At 41.1% G+C, this 17,218-nt stretch overlaps 1 long non-coding RNA gene across 10 annotated transcripts in view; it reads left to right on the top strand.

Annotated features, from left to right (window-relative positions):
* The window catches only part of LOC144294607 (uncharacterized), a 141,878-nt gene that overhangs the window by 90,293 nt on the left and 34,367 nt on the right, over positions 1 to 17,218 (top strand). For 2 of the 10 annotated variants that reach the window (XR_013361962.1, XR_013361964.1), the window contains one exon: positions 8,167 to 8,317. The exons of 6 other annotated variants lie outside the window; for them this stretch is intronic. This is a non-coding gene — a long non-coding RNA (uncharacterized LOC144294607). The remainder of the gene's footprint in view (positions 1 to 8,166; positions 8,318 to 17,218) is intronic. 2 more of the 10 variants (XR_013361963.1, XR_013361965.1) reach the window with 1 other exon arrangement.

The raw sequence follows: 17,218 nt of genomic DNA on the forward strand, positions 1-17,218 counted from the left end.
GTGGAAAATTATTGACATTATTCTATGTCCTAGGATATAGTAGTATACAAAACAGCCCAAAAAAACTATGCCCTTTTGAAGTTTAAATTCTAGGAGAATGTTTGTGTGTATGTGTGTGTTTGATTCTACTTCTATTAACTCATTAAATATAAACTATATGTGATAGTTAATACTGTCGTTATCCCCATGTTGCAGATGAGGAAATAAAGGCCCAGAGAGATTAAGAAATTTGCCCAGTGTTGCACAGATAGAAAGTGATGAAGGAAAGATTTGAACTCAAGTGGTCTGGCTATTTACAGACAGAAACTGAGAGTCAGCAAGGGTAGGCCACTAAGTCAAGGCTACACAGCTGATTTAGGGGCACAGTCGGGCTATCTGACTCCCAGCTCTGATTCTTCTCAGGCCACTAGTCTGCCTTTTTTTCCCAGACTTTGGGAAGGAATGGGATAGACAGCATCAATGGGTACGATGGCTTGGCAAGATGTGAGAACACACAATTTCTCTTGCAGAATAGACATGGGCTGTTTGTTTCTTACACTAGCGAGATGGCGGGAGGGTGGGGGACAGACTTCCAACACACCAAATATTACCCTAATTGGCTCAAAGGCCATGATTGTATCAAGTTCCAGAAATTATGAGTGAACCAGACAGTTAGGCCACCGCAGCTGGTCGGCAAATTATTGGCTCAAGTGTTGTAATTATTAAATGCAGCAGCAGAAAGAGAGAGAGAGAGAGGGCGCAAGAAGCTCAGACACTTAGTCCGGGATAATTGATCCAAAAATTATGGGTTCCAAGAAGGCCAACACTTGCTTAAATTTAGATTTGGACTCAACTCCTGTCACACGCACACAAATGACTACTGTTTCCTGGACACCCACTCAGCACACACAATCGGCCCCTCAGCTCTGCCAGCCCGCAGGAACAAAAGGGATTTTGATTCTGATTATTTTTAAACTTTAATGACAAATCCTTTCCTTCTCCACATTAAAAAATAAAGGCTGTGCGTAGTACCATTAAGGGACTGCTTGCTGCCGCTTGATTCTCGGAGGCACTTACGTTGTTTAAATTTTAATTTCTGGGTTGAAATTTTTATTGAAAACATCACTATCTTTCTAAACAACAAAAAAAAAAAGTTCCTTCTCTTGCTACTGTACTAGTTTGTTCTTTTACCTGCTCTCACTTCTTCTCCACGGGAGCCTTTCCTGCTTCTCCAAAGCTCTGTGACTCCCAGAAGCCTCCCTCCAGCCCAGTGATCTACACTGTCTTCCTATTTTCCCTGGACAAAAGGTTTTGAGTCATTTTTTTTTTCTTTTATAAATGAGAGTTTGTCTTGGGGGCTCGCTGAGGACTTATGTCTGCAAATCCTTGGACCACTGGGGCAGTATCTCTCTAAGGTTCATGTGACTATGCGGATGGTGGTGAAGTGATGAGGAGACCCCACTAACTGAGCACTTCCTGTGTGCCAGGTGCTGTGCTAGGCGTTCTTCCTGTATTCCCATGCTTCAGCACACTGCAGGGGAGCTATTTTTATCCTGTCTTCTAGAGATGGGGTCTGAGAAATGGGTGCCTCAGGGAAGGTGACATGTAATCCGTTAGCATTCTAGAACAACGTTGGCAGTGACAAAGATCACTAGAAGGTGAGGTGGGAAGGACTGAGTGAGATCCGAAGACAGTCATCTTTCAGTAGGTGCTGGAGTAAACCAGGGAGTCTTCATGACAAAGAGAGCATTTGAGCTAAACCTGGAGAGCAGGGTAGGCTTTTGATATACAGAGAAAAGGCCAGAAAATGTCCTTATTAAAGACAAGAAAAGTGGAGGTGTGTTTGGGATTAACTGTTTTGGCCAGTTGGGAAAATGAGGAGAGGAATTAAGGGCAGAAGATTTAAAGATACAGTGGTCAGTTCTTGGCAGGCCTTGAATATTAGCCTAACAGTGATGGTCTTTTCCCCTTGGGCAGAGGAATCCGCCAAGGGTATCCTTCAGGGGAGGAACAACATTGGAATTGCAATTTTGAAAAATCAGTCCAGCAAAGGGTGATTAGGAAAATGGAGGAGGTAAGACAGGAGGCAAGGAGGCCAGAAGAATGGCTATTGAGTTAGACTGTTCCCAGCTCTATTTCTGATCTTGCCATGCTCTTCTTTGGGTCCCAGCCCCTGACCTTGGACTCCCAGGTTGCCCCCTGGTCCCAGCCTGCCCTCAGATAGCTCTCTGCTGCCCCCACCTGGCCTAGGCAGCCCCCGACACAGTTCACTTGCTGGCCTGGCCTGAGGATCCAGCACCCAAGCCAATATCATCACTATGAATAATACAACTGCTGCTACTGGAGTTGAGACTCAAAACATGTACAGTGTGCTGGGCATTATTCAGTCCTTTACAGGTACTAGGTGCTTGACCCTCATAGGAATTCTATGAAGTGGCTAATATCATTACTTTTATTTCTCAGGGAAGGATACTGAGGTATAGATCTGCACTATCCTAGAGCTTTCACAGGAAACTGTCTGGAAGTCTGAAATCCTCACGTTAGAGTCACTTCTGTATAGATCCTGTAGGAGGACCTGGTCAGAGCCCCAGTGAAATGAGGGTGTGGCTATTTTAGGGACCTGACCTGACCTGACCTGGATTAAGCATGAAGAGTTGGTGGATGGGAGAGAATAATCATGTCCAAGGTCCTAGTGCTGAGAACTGGGACCAAAGGGAGAGACAGAGCTTGAGCTTTCAGGGGCAGTGAAAGGCAAGAGTCCTGGAAGACTGATATAGAGAAAGCCAGAAAGAAGTATGAGGAATGCCAGAGCAAGGCTTCAGGCCCCTCGCTGTGACTGGCAGGTGAGTTTGGGGCTAGATTTCTGTGTGTGTTGGTTTCTTTCAACAAAGTTCTCACTGCACAAAGTAATCTTTCTGACTTGACAATAATTTGGGGTTCAGGCTCTGACCCTGAGAAGATTCCTCAGGAAATCTCGGGTTAAGGAAATCTTCAGGTTAAGGAAAACCTGAAGCATCTTCCAAGCTGAGAGTGCGCCCCTGAGGAGGCTGGAGACAGACAGGGCAGTCTTTAATGGAAAGATGCAGGGCATGGGCGCAGCTGGCAGTCAGCAGGAGGGAGCAGCCCAGAGAGGTGTGTGGGGAGCCATACACTAACTTCTCCCACTTTTCAGTTTTGCCTGGGGCCAGCCCTGGGCCAAATGATAGCATTGCTATAAAACAATTCTCAGGAAGGTTGGTTTAGAAGGCACAGCGTACTCTTCCACAATTAAATACATCCTGCCAAATTAAAGACCTCTCTGGGATCCACTTGAAGTTGTGATCATGTTTCAAGTGCACACAAAGTATCAGACCGCGGATGGGAGTAAGAGCTGGGCATGTGTGGATGTGCACACATTCTCAGTGTCACATCTTCCTTGTGTCCAGTAGGACCTCTCACTTCCCCAAACACTCCTTGGCTTCTAGCTGCTGGCAAAACGCAGCAGCTGCTGAGCCCTCCCAAGATAGGCTAATGAAAGGATGTGAATAAGAGTGGAAGGAGACCATTCCACGAGTGCTATTCAGGTTATTGTTGGCAAGAAACAGACCATCTTTAGACAAGAGAGGTTTATTGTTTGGATGTGTGTAGACCAGAGCTGGAACCTCCTTATGCTTCAGACCAAGACAGCCTACAAGCCCACTTCTCTCCTGGCCTCACATGGGCTGTGAGGTCCTGTGTTCAAAGCTTCTGCTTCCATCTGCTCCAATGAGATCCCAAGATCAAGTCAGACACATAATTGTGTCTGCATGCTGTAGCCCAAGTTGTGGAGGGAGACCATGTGATTGACTTAGCTAATTACTATTGGTTCCCCTGGAGAATGTCATTTATGACAGCCTTGTGGGGGTACTGTCCACCCAGTGGATAAGCCATCTTGGATGGGATGTCCACCTCTGAGCCAGTTGCTGGTCACATAACATTAAGAACAGCTTATGGCTTCTTCCCTCAGCAGAGTCGCAGACAGGTTGGTTTTAGATAAGAGACAGTGTAGAAACTAGGAGTCAACACCACAAAGACATGCTGAAGACAGGGATCCATTTGATTTTGGTCTCTACACAGGTAGGAGAAGGAATGGAGGAAAGCAGAAAACACATGCACAGAAACAAAAAAGTAATTTCTGGAACCACAAAAAGTCAGAGCTGAAACATACCTTAAAGAGAACCTGGTCAAACATCCCTGTGTTACAAAGGGGGAAAACTGAGAGTCGGAGAAGGAAACTGGCATGAGATCATAAATCAGTTCTTCCTTTATTTCTGGTTGTCTTCTCTCCTTTTAGCCACCCATCTAGGAAAAGTGATTTCTTAAAGCAGATGATTTAATGGGTCAGCTAACCTCTTTATGTATAAAAGGCAGGTCTGAGCTGTTCCTGGGATTCACTGAGAAATGTTTACGTAAAGACTTGTCCAGGGAGGACATTTAAAGTAGGATTAGGAGTTAAGTGTAAAAAAGATCAAACCAAAAGAAATGAAAGAAAAAGTTAGGGCAGCCCGGGTGGCTCAGTGGTTTAGCACTGCCTTCAGCCCAGGGTGTGATCCTGGAGACCCAGAATCAAGTCCTGCATCGGGCTCCCTGCATGGAGCCTGCTACTCCCTCTGCCTGTGTCTCTGCCTCTCTCTCTCTCTCTCTCTCTCATGAATAAATAAATAAAATCTTTAAAAAAAGTTAAATTTTGATTACACAAACTGAATTAGGAATGGCTTTATAATCTTAAAACCAAACACCAAAAGATTGATATGCTTGACTACATAACAATATAATACTTCTGTATGTGAAAATTAACATAAACAAATTAAAGCAGAAAAACTGGGAAAATTGGCACAAATGTCAAAGGATTAATATCTTTAGTATGGAGATTTCATAAAAATTTGTAAGGAAAAATATGTAAGTTCTTAATGGATAATGGGGAGAGGATATGAACATGCATAAGAAAGAGGAAATATGTGATTGATAAACCTTTGAACAAAGTATCTGCTGTATTGTTGAGAGCAACAAAAATGAAAACAGCCAGATGCCCTCCCCCACCCTCTTTCCTAACCAAATTAGTAGCTCCTTCACACAGTACCTAGTGCAGGTATAAAGACAAGGAAATAACCACCTTCCTGCACTGTGGAGAGGAACTGACAATAACATACTCATTTTGGAGAATAATTTGGGAATAGGTATCTGGGAATTTGTCATAAGAAAATAATCTAGAATTCAAAAATGTTCATTAAAGTATTATCATAAGGAATAATTAGGAAAGCTTCTCGTACCACCACAGAGGAATGTTTAAGTAACACATGGTTCCTCTATATGCAAGAATATACAGCTGTGAGATTATCTCCAACAACCTGTGGCAATGCTAACCCCACGGTGTTCAGTTGAGCCTGTGTACGTGCAGTGTGAATACAGGCCTGTACAAAACAAGGCACAGCAGAAAAGCATGCATGCCAGAATGTTTGTTTCCTCTGCTTAATGGACATTCTGGATCATTCTATTTTTATTTTATTTTATTTTTTCCTTCTCTCTGCAATCAAAATAAACATGTATTATTCTTATAACATAAACAAAATAAATCAGAATAATGGGTTGTGGGAATTCATTTCAACTTGAGTGCAACGAATAAAAGAAATTGAGAGAGCAAAGAAAGAAACATGCAAGGCAGTGTGTTGAGTCTCCCATGATGTGCCAGCCTTGCAATTGGGCAGGAACTGATCCCACTCCAACTCTGTGGCTGGGCCCTGATTGCTGTATGTCAGTCAGTATAACCCACCTCCCCACCTTGCTGTAATTTGGTTTTTGTAACACAGGCTAAAGCCAGAGAGACTGTGACTGTTATTCTGGGGTCCCAGTAGAGTGAAACGAAGCAGTTTGAACTGATAATTTGTGGGATCCCTTCTCTCTGAGGAAGCACGTGGCCCCAACTGCTGCTAGTCACCATCCTGAAAACTTGAGGGAAGCCAACCTGAAAGCAAAGCCAACACCAAGAGGAGGGCAGGACCTAGAGGGCTGCAGAGGGACATCGCCGCTACTCCCCTACCTAGAGCTTTTCTATTAAGTGGACTTACAGTGAATTACATTGGTTTGAATTTTTTGGTTTACATTTAATACTATTATTTAGAACTCTAAGACTGTCTGATTTAGGGGAGGCATCAGAGATTACTTACTTCCCATGAACAGATTATACTGGAAATAGAAAAGAATGTAGGAAAAGGTGGGGCATGTGTCTGACTTCACTACTGGGAGAAAGGAGCCTGAGAAAGGGACCTGGAAACCTATATAAGTCCTGGAAACATGTGATGTAAGGCAGAGGTAGAAGCACCTCCAGGAGAAGCCCTTTAAAATGAGGATCAGCACAACCCAAACACAGCTTTATCACTTCTCATCTTACTCCATCTTACTGTCCTAATGGTCCTGCCAAATCATGCAAACTGGAGGAAGAATGATGTCTCCTGAGAGAGATGTTTTTGTTTTCTCTTGACACACTAGCCAGACCCTAGATGGTCTCTGGAAGTTGGGGTGTGCTCAGCTGGTTATCTGGATGAACCCTGATGCCACCAAACATACAGTACCTTCCCTCATATTCGGGTGCTCTGCTGGTGACTGATCCACCAAAGAGCACCCAGTTAGGGATGAAGGCAGGGCAAGCTTTGCAAGATCTGTGTAGTCCCTGACTTTGTATTTGAAAGAGAAAACTCTCAGTTCTGGATTTGAGGAAGAAAATCCTCAGCTCATCTAAGCAATTCTCACTTTGAAATTAAATACAAGTTGCTGCCCAGGTTTTGCTAGAGTTGAAAACACATACACACACACACACACACACACACAAAATGCAAACAGTGATTTCCCCATTTGATACTAGAGTTTCTAGGAGACATCTGTGTATCTGATAGGTCTTCTCACTTTACTAAATCACCCAGATGAACTCAACCATTTATTTAGACATTCATTTACCAAAGGCTTATTGGGGACCTACTGTGAGCCATACATCGTGATAAGGCTCTGGAATATAAGAATAAATAAAGCAAATAAAATATATTTATTCAGTCTCTATTATGTGTCAACATCATAGCAAGCACTTGCTTATGTTATTCGTTATGTTTAATCCAGTGAAATAAGCCTATAGCTCAGCACTATTATTTATTTCAATTTTACAGATAGGGAAACTAAACATTCAATAGGTAACTTTGCTATGACCATACAGCTTCCAAAAGGAGGCTTATATCAAGTGCCTAGCATAAAGAAATTCAACCAACTGTAGTTCCATCCTTTACTCCTTCATACTAGAAATGACAGCATGGTTACCCAGATTAGTTACAAGACCTGCCACATGTTGATAATTTCCAAGATTGAATAAAATATTTAGCCTTGCCTTCTGATCCATTTTTTCTACATTGATTTACTAAGTTGAATAATTTTAGTACTTTTGTCTACCACTCTAGTTCTATTAGTCAGGATAGACTAGGGTATGCTACAATAACAAATTATCTCTGGAGCCTCAAAGGCTTAATAACATCGGAGCTTATTTTTCACTCACTAGATGATCAACACTAATCCTCAGGGGGCTTTACTCCATGTAGTCAACTTAAAAGCCCAAGTTGACAAAGACCCCACAGTCTTTTAACTATATAATCTGGAATGCAAGGTCTCTAAGAGTCCTGTGGAGATGGAAGAGAGAGATGGAGGATGAACATATGTTTTTCACTGCTGTCAATTGGAAGCGACATGTGTCACTTCCACTCATGATCCTTTGTTCTGAGCTAGCTGCATGGTCCAAGCCTAACTGTAGGAGAAGCTGGGAAAGGGAAAGAGGTTGTGAATTTTCACTGAACTCCACTTGCTTTGTTACAGTAGTGATGGTTATAGAAAAACTTAAAAAAAAAAAAAAAAAAAAAGATGTGGGATCTCTGGGTGGCTCGGTGGTTTACGGCCTGCCTTTGGCCCAAGGCGTGATTCTGGAGTCCCGGGATTGAGTCCCGCGTTGGACTTCCTGCGTGGAGCCTGCTTTTCCCTCTGCCTGTGTCTCTACCTCTCTCTTTCTCTCTGTGTCTCTCATGAATAAATAATAAAATAAAATATTTAAAAAGAAAAGATGTGGTTTTTTTTTTTTTTTTTTTTTTCTGGTTAAAGTCTCAACTTCTTGATAAATGAAGTCATTCTTCTTTGTATTAGTTCTCATGACAGTCATTGGCTTCAGGTTGGAAGGTCTGAAGGTCATCGCAGAAAGGTCTCTTGTACTCGGGGTCTTCAAATAACAGAGCTAGAGGAATCTCAGAAAGAACTTCCAGGTCAACCTTTACATGGAAATTGGTGCTCAGAATTTGTAAGTGACCCACTAAAACATATGTGGGTTTGGGTTTTTTCCCCCGCCTTGACTCTTGCTACTTTAACAAGATGGTGACAAGAAAGCTTCTATCAGTTCTTGGCATGAAGTAGGCTAGAGCATAGATTGTCTGTTCATGGAAGATAGTCCTCCCTATCCACATTAACTGTATAGGTAAATAGGCTTTTTCTGTGTGTGTTTCTAAATCAGTTTCTCTAATTTGGAGACCCAAAGCATGCTGTACCAGAATCATCTATGGTATTCATTTCCTACCCTAAATTACTGAATCTGTGAAAAAAGGCTCAGGGATCTTTAACAATGCCTTAGTCTTTGACATTAAGCCCAAGAAAACCTTATCCTTTTGTTTATTATGGTCCATTCATGAGCACAGCAACTCCGGGTCTGGGCGGGATGAAGATGGGATGGCTGTGTGTGATTGCAAAGACTGGCCTTCAAGAGCCACCATCTGCAGGATTCACTGAGGAGAAGCCTGTTGGGTCGAGGTGGCCCTAAAGTAGTGGAGTCACCTAGGGTCTGCCCTTCCTTGAAGAATCACATTGGCCTGTGCCAGAGATGAGACAAGCCAGACATTATTTAGCATGCACCAGTAATGCCAGGGACAAGGAAGTAGGCCAGTGCTTTGTGGTGGTGCCATGTGGCAGGGAGAAGCTTTGCCAGCAAGGCTAGTTGCTGAAGAGCAAACATAAGAGCACTTTCTCAAAAGTAGGTGTCTTACAGACCCCTTTTAGACTGAGCCCTCAAGGTTCTTAGAAAAGTGAAGGGTGGAGTGCCCAATAGTATGATGCTGAATATCTTTTTATCTGGTGGCTGGAAACTGTGGCCTGTTTGAAATTGAGTTTGGGGAAATGAAAGAGATATGAAGGAACCTGGCCCAGGGAGCTGTGGAGAAATTCATCTGATTATAACCAGATGGGCAAGTTGAGATCCCGACAGGCTTACCTGAGCTAAAACAATGTAGGTAGCAGAGCAGGCTTCACACCCAAATCTCCTTACTTCTACTTCAGTGCTTTTGCTATAGAGCCAAGTTAGTCGCAGCAAAATTTCAAAAGTCTAGAAAGTCTCAAGGTTTAATTCCAGCCTCTTCTTCTCTACTACCCACTTCTTGTTTCTTTTCTTACCTTTCTCATCTTTCTTTTCCTGCATCTAATTCAAACAGACTACCCGGAACTAGGCAGGGATAGCCATGGGCAGAACAAAGGTAAAGAATATACCTTGGAGGGATTCCTGGGTGGCTCAGGGGTTTGGTGCCTGCCTTTGGCCCACTGTGAGATCCTGGAGTCCCAGGATCAAGTCCCACATCAGGCTCCCTGCATGGAGCCTGCTTCTCCCTCAGCCTCTCTCTCTGCCTCTTTTTCTGCGTCTCTCATGAATGAATGAATGAATGAATGAATGAATAAATAAATAAATAAATAAATAAATAAATAAATAAATAAAATATAGGAAACTTAGGGACATTTGTACAACAAAATTGTAGTGATGACATCCAAGATGGCAAATTAATACAGATGAACTCATTTGGTATGTATATCTGATGCCATGGCTCAAATCTGGCTCCATAGGCTTCCTTAAATCATCAAGGTCAAGTCTTAGTTTAATAGGAACTTCGTTTACAAGTTCATACTCCTTATTAGACATAGAAAACCATGTACATGAAGTTATATATATATGAGAATGATGTGTGGAAATCATTTAACCTCTCTGAGCCTAACTCCATTGTCTGTAAAATGAACATACTCCTAACTATCTCATAGGATTAAGACAATGTAATATTGTGCCTCTTAGAGGGTCTGACATATGGTAGATGCTTAAACGGTCTTTGATTTCCTTCTTTTCAAGCTCACTCCTGTTCATGAGGAATGCTGACACAGGAAGAATCTAGGAAATAGAAACCCCAAGCCTCTTGTTGCACTCTTGCCAGCCCACCTGGGTGCTTGGCAAATGTCTCCACACTTGACATGGCTAATTCTGAAAGTCAGATACTATGATAAAACAGTGTGGGAGGAAAAACTGTTGACCTATTTCCTGGAGAATAGAGAAAATTCTGCCAAAACAAAGATGTTTCCAGAGAGTGGGTTGGTTTTGATAAATAATTAACTTGGTTTGGTTTCATTGTGTCTGGAGGAGTAATTACAAGAGCATGTTCACGCCCCTGGAGTTTTGTTGTCACATTTTCCACAATAAAACCGCCTTTGAAAAAATGTGTTCAGAAACTTGGCTATAAAGTGGTGCTCTTGTCTGAAGAATGCCATGAAAACTTTCACAGTTTATGCGCAACATTTTTAATTGGATCAAAAGATGCTCTGTTGTTTCCAACTGGCCTCAAATAAACCAAGGAAAATGAAACCGTATTCCCTCAGGAGGGATCTCATGGCCACCAAAGTAGAACATCCCTTCTGTTGATCTATTGAGTATATTGCTCCACATAACAGTTATTGAGTATCCCGTCACCTTGACATATCTTTCTCTGTGCCAGGTGCTGGGGCTGATTGGGAGGTGGATATAGCAGTGACTTTCACTTGATGTTGAACTGAGGAGATGGTGTTTGTTGTAAAAGGGTGCTGAGATCAAGATACTGATTCAGATTTAAGCTCCATCACTAACAAAACCTAAAGGTCTCAACTCTGTTTCCTGTGAAATGAGATAATTGGATTATATGGCAAATATATTTGAATTCTTAGGCCAAGTCTGGTGGTAGTGACTGCTATGTTGAGTAGCATTCTGTGGTCATGTCCATGCTTGGTGGGAAAGAACATTACAAAGGAACAAAAGAATGCTTCAACTATTCTGTATGAGATAATGAGAGGTACGGAGGGAAGGAAGAAGGAAAGAGAGAAGTATGAGGGAGGAACTAAAGAGATGATATGGCAGGAATCATGTGGCATCTCCCTTCTGTGACCACTTTAGACTACATTTCCCAGCTTCCTCTACAGTTGTGTAGGGCCACATGACTAAGTTCTGGCCAATGAAATGTGAGCAGAAATAGTGTGTGCCGTTTCTCTGCTTGGCCCCTGAAACATCCTGTGTGGTTCAGCAAATTCAATTCTCCGTGTTGATTTCCTTGTCTCTTAATTGGATACAGAAGATCCAAAGGAGAACTCCGAGATGGAAGCACTAGAGAGATTCAGTTCTTGGGTCACTGCCTAAGGCTTCCCTCTAAGTACCCAATTGGGTATGAATCCCTTTTTTTTTTTTTTTTTTTTTTTTTTTTTTAAAGCCACTGAGATATTGAAGTTGTTTGTTACAGCACTTAGCTCTTACAGACTGTGGGAAACCAGGTAGGGAGTGGCCAGGGGATATCCCTAATGGTGGAATGGTAAAAATGGTTTCTGGAATGGGTGTGCCTAATACCTAATTTGAAGTCATTTATCCAGTCATGATGGAAACCCTCCTTCATCTCAGCCCCACCTCTAAATCACAAGTGCTTGGTAAAATCCATTTTTAGTGAAATTTCATAAAGAAGATGAATGTCACATCTGAGCTGATACAGAAAAGAGACCAAATCCACAAAAGTAGAAGTCCCAAGGCAAATATGACCAAAGTACACAAGGCCCCTGGGAATTTGCAAGAGACTCACACAAGATATGAAATGAGATTTTGACTCATTTTTTTGTCTAGACTGTAAGGAGGCAGGGAGGAGACTCCAGTTGACCTCAGGGTTACCAGGACATCAGCCTCAAAACAAACCAGCAATACAGCCAGCACCCAAGCACAGGTTTCCCTCTGCCCCTGCCCAACTTTCAGCCTGGTTCTCATTTTGCCACCTTCTCCTCTGCCTTTCTCTGCTTTTTTTATGACCACTCAGACCACAAGAATGCCATGCTCTAAGGAATCTTGTCTGTCAGGAAATCCAAAGGCCCTGCATCCTTTAGTGACAGGGTTAGACTCTGGCTCCAAATTTTGGATAAGTGAAATAAGATGAGATCTTGTGGAGCAGAGCCGTCTATTTCTCATCCTTGGGGGATGGAGCTGCTTATAAAACAGGATTGGGTTCTATAAAATTCTTTGGATAGATATTTGCCTATTTTCTTAAACTATATTTAGATAAGGTTGGATTGGCTGTGATTAACTCCCAGTGAATCAGCGCCAGTGGACAGTGGAATGATTTTCATTGGATCAAGTTTCTCCACAACTCTCAAATAATACATATTTTTAGATGTGAATTTCAGATTCAGAGTCTTCTCCTTTTGCTACTATTTCAGGAGTCTTGCCAGGTGGATGTGTTAACTTTCCAGGCCAATGGCCGAAACCTGAACCATTGTTTTCATTTGGGATTGTTTGTCAGACTGTTGAAGTCTCAAGATGTATCCCCTAAGCTGTTCACAGTTTGTGTGTTCTCAGATCCAGGATGATTTAGTTACACATTAGAATCCAACACCTTCTTGCTCTTCCAACCCCTCCCTGGGCAGTCCAGAAATCAAGGATGATGATAATTCTCAGAAATCCAGGCTTCGTATTTACTATGTCATGGATTTCTGGCACTGTGAGAGCACCCGATGCAAACTAGTTACTTAGCCACTGGGCAAAATAATGCCCAGAGAGGCAAAGTGATATGAAGGAGCTCATACAGTGAGTCTAAGTCACAAACAGAAATTGAAAAAATGATGGTATGTTTTTGAGTAGAATCTAATTTTATTAAAGTGCAATATAAAACAATACAGGCTGAGCGGAAGAAGAAAAAAAGAAAGGTTTTAGAATTAGAATATAAAGTACATCAATGAAAGACATCCCTAAAACCTCCTTCTTCCCAAATGAACAAGCATGAAAACGAATTAAAGCAAATCTAGCAAAGATTAAACCATTAACCCAAAACTAGAAAAGTATTCCAATATCGTATTCTGAGTGTTATGAAAAGCAGTTTTCAGATGTAGAACAATTTGGACAGAATTGAAAGACAATGCCTGGCAGGAAGGAGGAAAAGCTATTTCAGATTTGGAGAGATTAGGATTGAAATGCGGATTGTTCCAGGGGAGAAAATGGGGACTACCCCCTGGGAAGAAGCTTTTTCCCATTGTTGATTAAAAAAAAGCACTACAAAGCCTGGGCTGAAATTGCTGCCAGTTTTTCCTTTGACCTCTGGCAGGGCAAATGGTATGAGAGGCATGGAGGAATCATTTCTTAGGATTCCTTGTTTGGGCTGATCCAGCAACAGCAAACATAAGCTCATTAGGGTGTAGAAATCAATGCATGGCAAACCCAAATGAAAAGCTTGTGAGAAACAAGGACAGAAACAAGGACAACACTTTCTTAGAGCCAGTCACCCTGAGAGAAGAGCCAGCCCAAGTCCAGAGCTCTCCTCCCCCGATTCCCCTACAAGACAGAGGAATTGAGTCACCAATATGGTGGTGCTATCCTCAGTTATTTCCAAAAATTATAGAAAAAAAGGAGCAGAGACAAAATTCTCTAATTGTGGTTATACAAAGCCCTAGTTCCTCATCCACACCCTTTGGGCACTTGTGTGGCTAGAGGAAAAAAAAAAACAAAAAACAAAAAAAATCCAGTGTTCCAGCTCATATTCCAAAGAAAAGATTCACACAGTGCTCAGGGCAACAGGAAATCCACCCTAACTTGGGAAAGGAGCAGCTTCAGATACAATGAGTCTGTTCAAAGATGAGTGGAAAGAATCCCCTGCAATAGGAAACCACAATAAAAATCAGCAAAAATAAATCCACGAATAAATGGAACATAACATGAAAAATATAAATGGAGTATATTTTGAAAGAAGATGTATTCAAAGAAATAGAACATTTTAATTGAACCACTTCACACTCTCAAAGAAAGCATAGACTTTATGGAATAAGAGATAAATTGAATTATGCAGCTCATTAAAAAAGAAAGAAAGCCCATATAGATAAAGAAAGGAATTGAAGTGAAAAATAATATATAAACTTTAATAAAAAGCATTCACTTCCAAGGACGAAAGCTAATATCTAAAAATAATAAGTTGATGGTGTGGAGACAGCACTGAGAAAATACTAGGATGAAGTACAGATCAGAAAAGATGAAAGTATTCACGGATATGATAACATGACCCAGATTGCAAGCCTTGCAGAGCAAAACATGATATTTAAAGAAAAGAATCACTGTACCTGGAATAGAAAAGTGGTTCTAAGACCTAGGAGAAGAAAATTTCAGATTTGAAGGAATAGCTGACTTTCTAATTCATTTTTTTCTTTCCTGATTTTCACTTTGTTGCAGGGATTTTTAACAGAGAACAAAAAATCCCTCAAATAGAGTCTAGTGAAGCTATTAGGTTCCAAAGAAAACTAGACATATCTTTTTTAAAATACTAAGATAAGTTACCAAAGGGGGGAAAAATTAGAGTGAGTTCAGGATGCTAGAACATAATTGTGGGAGAAACAAAAATCCTATAACTAGTTATCACTACTGTATAAAACCAACAGAAAAGTATTCTCAAATATAAGAAGTCAGGAGAGGGATCCCTGGGTGGCACAGTGGTTTAGCGCCTGCCTTTGGCCCAGGGCGCGATCCTGGAGACCCAGGATTGAATCCCACGTCAGGCTCCCAGTGCATGGAGCCTGCTTCTCCCTCTGCCTATATCTCTGCCCCTCTCTCTCTCTGTATGTGACTATCATAAATAAATAAAAATTTTTTAAAAATTTAAAAAAAAAAAGTCAGGAGAAATAATGTACCCATGTACACTTCCTGCAAAGTCCACTTAAAAATGTAACTTAGACAGCCAGGAGCTTTTTAAGAATAGTAAAAGTAAAAGAGCTCAAGAATGAGAAAATCTGAGTATAAAAAGGTTGAATTGAGCGTTAAGTATGATAAACATATAATTATACCTGAAGAATTGTAGTAATTATAGTTAGAAATGGTTTGTAAATGTTATAATTTTTAAGAAAAATAATGTTAAAACTTTTAAAAATGATAATAACAGCATATCAAAAATGACATTATAATGGATTGGGTAGAAAATCTCAGAGTAATTACATTTCATTTCTTATTTTTTTCATGGGGGGGCAGGTAGAATGATTTAATATATTTGGTTATGAAAAATATAGTTGATCTTATTTGCAAATATAGATATAAAAATCCAAAACAAACATTATCAATTCAGTTACATTAATTGATTAAATACTTATTGAGCTATTACGTTCATGTTCTAGGACTATAACAGTGAATATAACAGATAAAATTTCCATCTCCCATGGATCTCGCATTCTATACCATGGTGAAGAATGATTTATGCCAAGAGGGCAAGCATGGGTTAATACTATAGCATCCTCTAATGTAATTCAGAATCTTGGAGAGGTTTCTGGTTCCATGTGTAAGGAGCTTGGAGGTCACCACTCCAACCTAAATAAGGAAAAAGCTGAATGGACTGAAAAGAACTCTTTTAGGATACCTAGGAGAGATGAGGACATGGACAGACCACCGTTCCCATGTTTGGAGAGGCAGACAGGTGAGTACTGGAAGTAATGGCTTACCAGAGCAGACACTCACAGGACAACCTTAGGGGGAACAGGGCTGGGGAAGGAAAACCTGAACTATAACTAATGAATTGCTGAAGGCTCATTGTGCACAGCTCTGAGCTTTAAAGAATCCAGGGTGAGCCAATCATAAGGGACTCTACTCACTGTTTTACAGTGAGTCTCTGCCTCTGTACTGTGAATTTCCCAAGTGTTTCTCAGTTTTTCCTCCCTCCTTATGTGGGAGAGGATTGCTAGAGTGGGCTGGAGTTGGGTATTTCCCTTCTCCCAGGTCAGTCAAGCACTGATAATAGTCTAGCAGGTTAGGCTTTAGTTGACCAGCTTCTACTGAGGGCAGGGCTTGTTAAAAACAGCAGAATGCTTGCTTGCTTTCTCCATCCTCCTGCTAGAAGCACAAAGGGGTTTTTCTCCAAAAAATTTACTTTGGGAACCTGATCAAGCTCCTAAAGGTGAATCTCATAAAATTAGAGTCCTAATCTCAGGGCTGTGATTCCCCTCCTCCCACATCTCAACACCTATTACACACCTGTATGTTACTGCAGGCCTTATTGCACATCAACTCTGGCTATCAAGAAAAAAATTACAAGGCATACTAAAAGGCAAAAAATACAATTTGAAGAGACAGAGCAAGCATCAGAAGCAGACAGCGGGGTTGCTCGAGTTATCAGACCAGGAATTTAAAACAACTATGATTAATATGCCAAGGGCTCTAATGGATAAAGTTGAAAGCATACAAGAACAGATGGGCAATGTAAGCAGAGAGTAATCCTAAGAAAGAAGCAGAAAGAAATGCTAGAGAGCAAAAACACCGTAGCAGAAATAAGAATGCCTTTGTTGGGCGCATTAGTAAATTGGACACAGCTGAGGAAAGAATCTCTGCGCTTGATTTTGAGAAAGAGGTGACTGCAGAAGAAAGGCACTCCCGAGTGCTCATCCCGTCAAGTGCACTGGGTGTTATTCTGTATGTTGGTAAATTGAACACCAATAAAAAATTAATTTATTAAAAAAAAGGAAAAAAAATAAAATAAAATAAAAAAGAAAGGCACTCCGAGATGCAATTTGCTGACTTTCAGGATGGGTGGAAGAGCTGTGAGCCAAGCAATATGGGTGGCCCCAAACTAGAGCCAACCTCCCAACACCTTGATTTTTGCCCTGTGATACCTGTGCTGGACTTCCAATCTACAGATCTATAAGATAGGAAATTTGTGTACTTTAAGCTGCTAAGTTTGTGGTAGATGGTCATGACATCCATATAAAATTAGTACACCAACCATCTCCACTATGATTAAAGAATGCTGTGAATATAAATATTAGAAAGGAAATGGCAATCATTGCTTCAAGATCATATAGTTGTATGGCTGGAAAACTCAAGTACTCAACAAACTATTAGAAAATATCAAGTGTTCAGCTAAGAGGATCATTTAAAGAT

The sequence above is a fragment of the Canis aureus genome, chromosome 23 (assembly GCF_053574225.1).
Source record: "Canis aureus isolate CA01 chromosome 23, VMU_Caureus_v.1.0, whole genome shotgun sequence".
Taxonomy (NCBI): domain Eukaryota; kingdom Metazoa; phylum Chordata; class Mammalia; order Carnivora; family Canidae; genus Canis; species Canis aureus.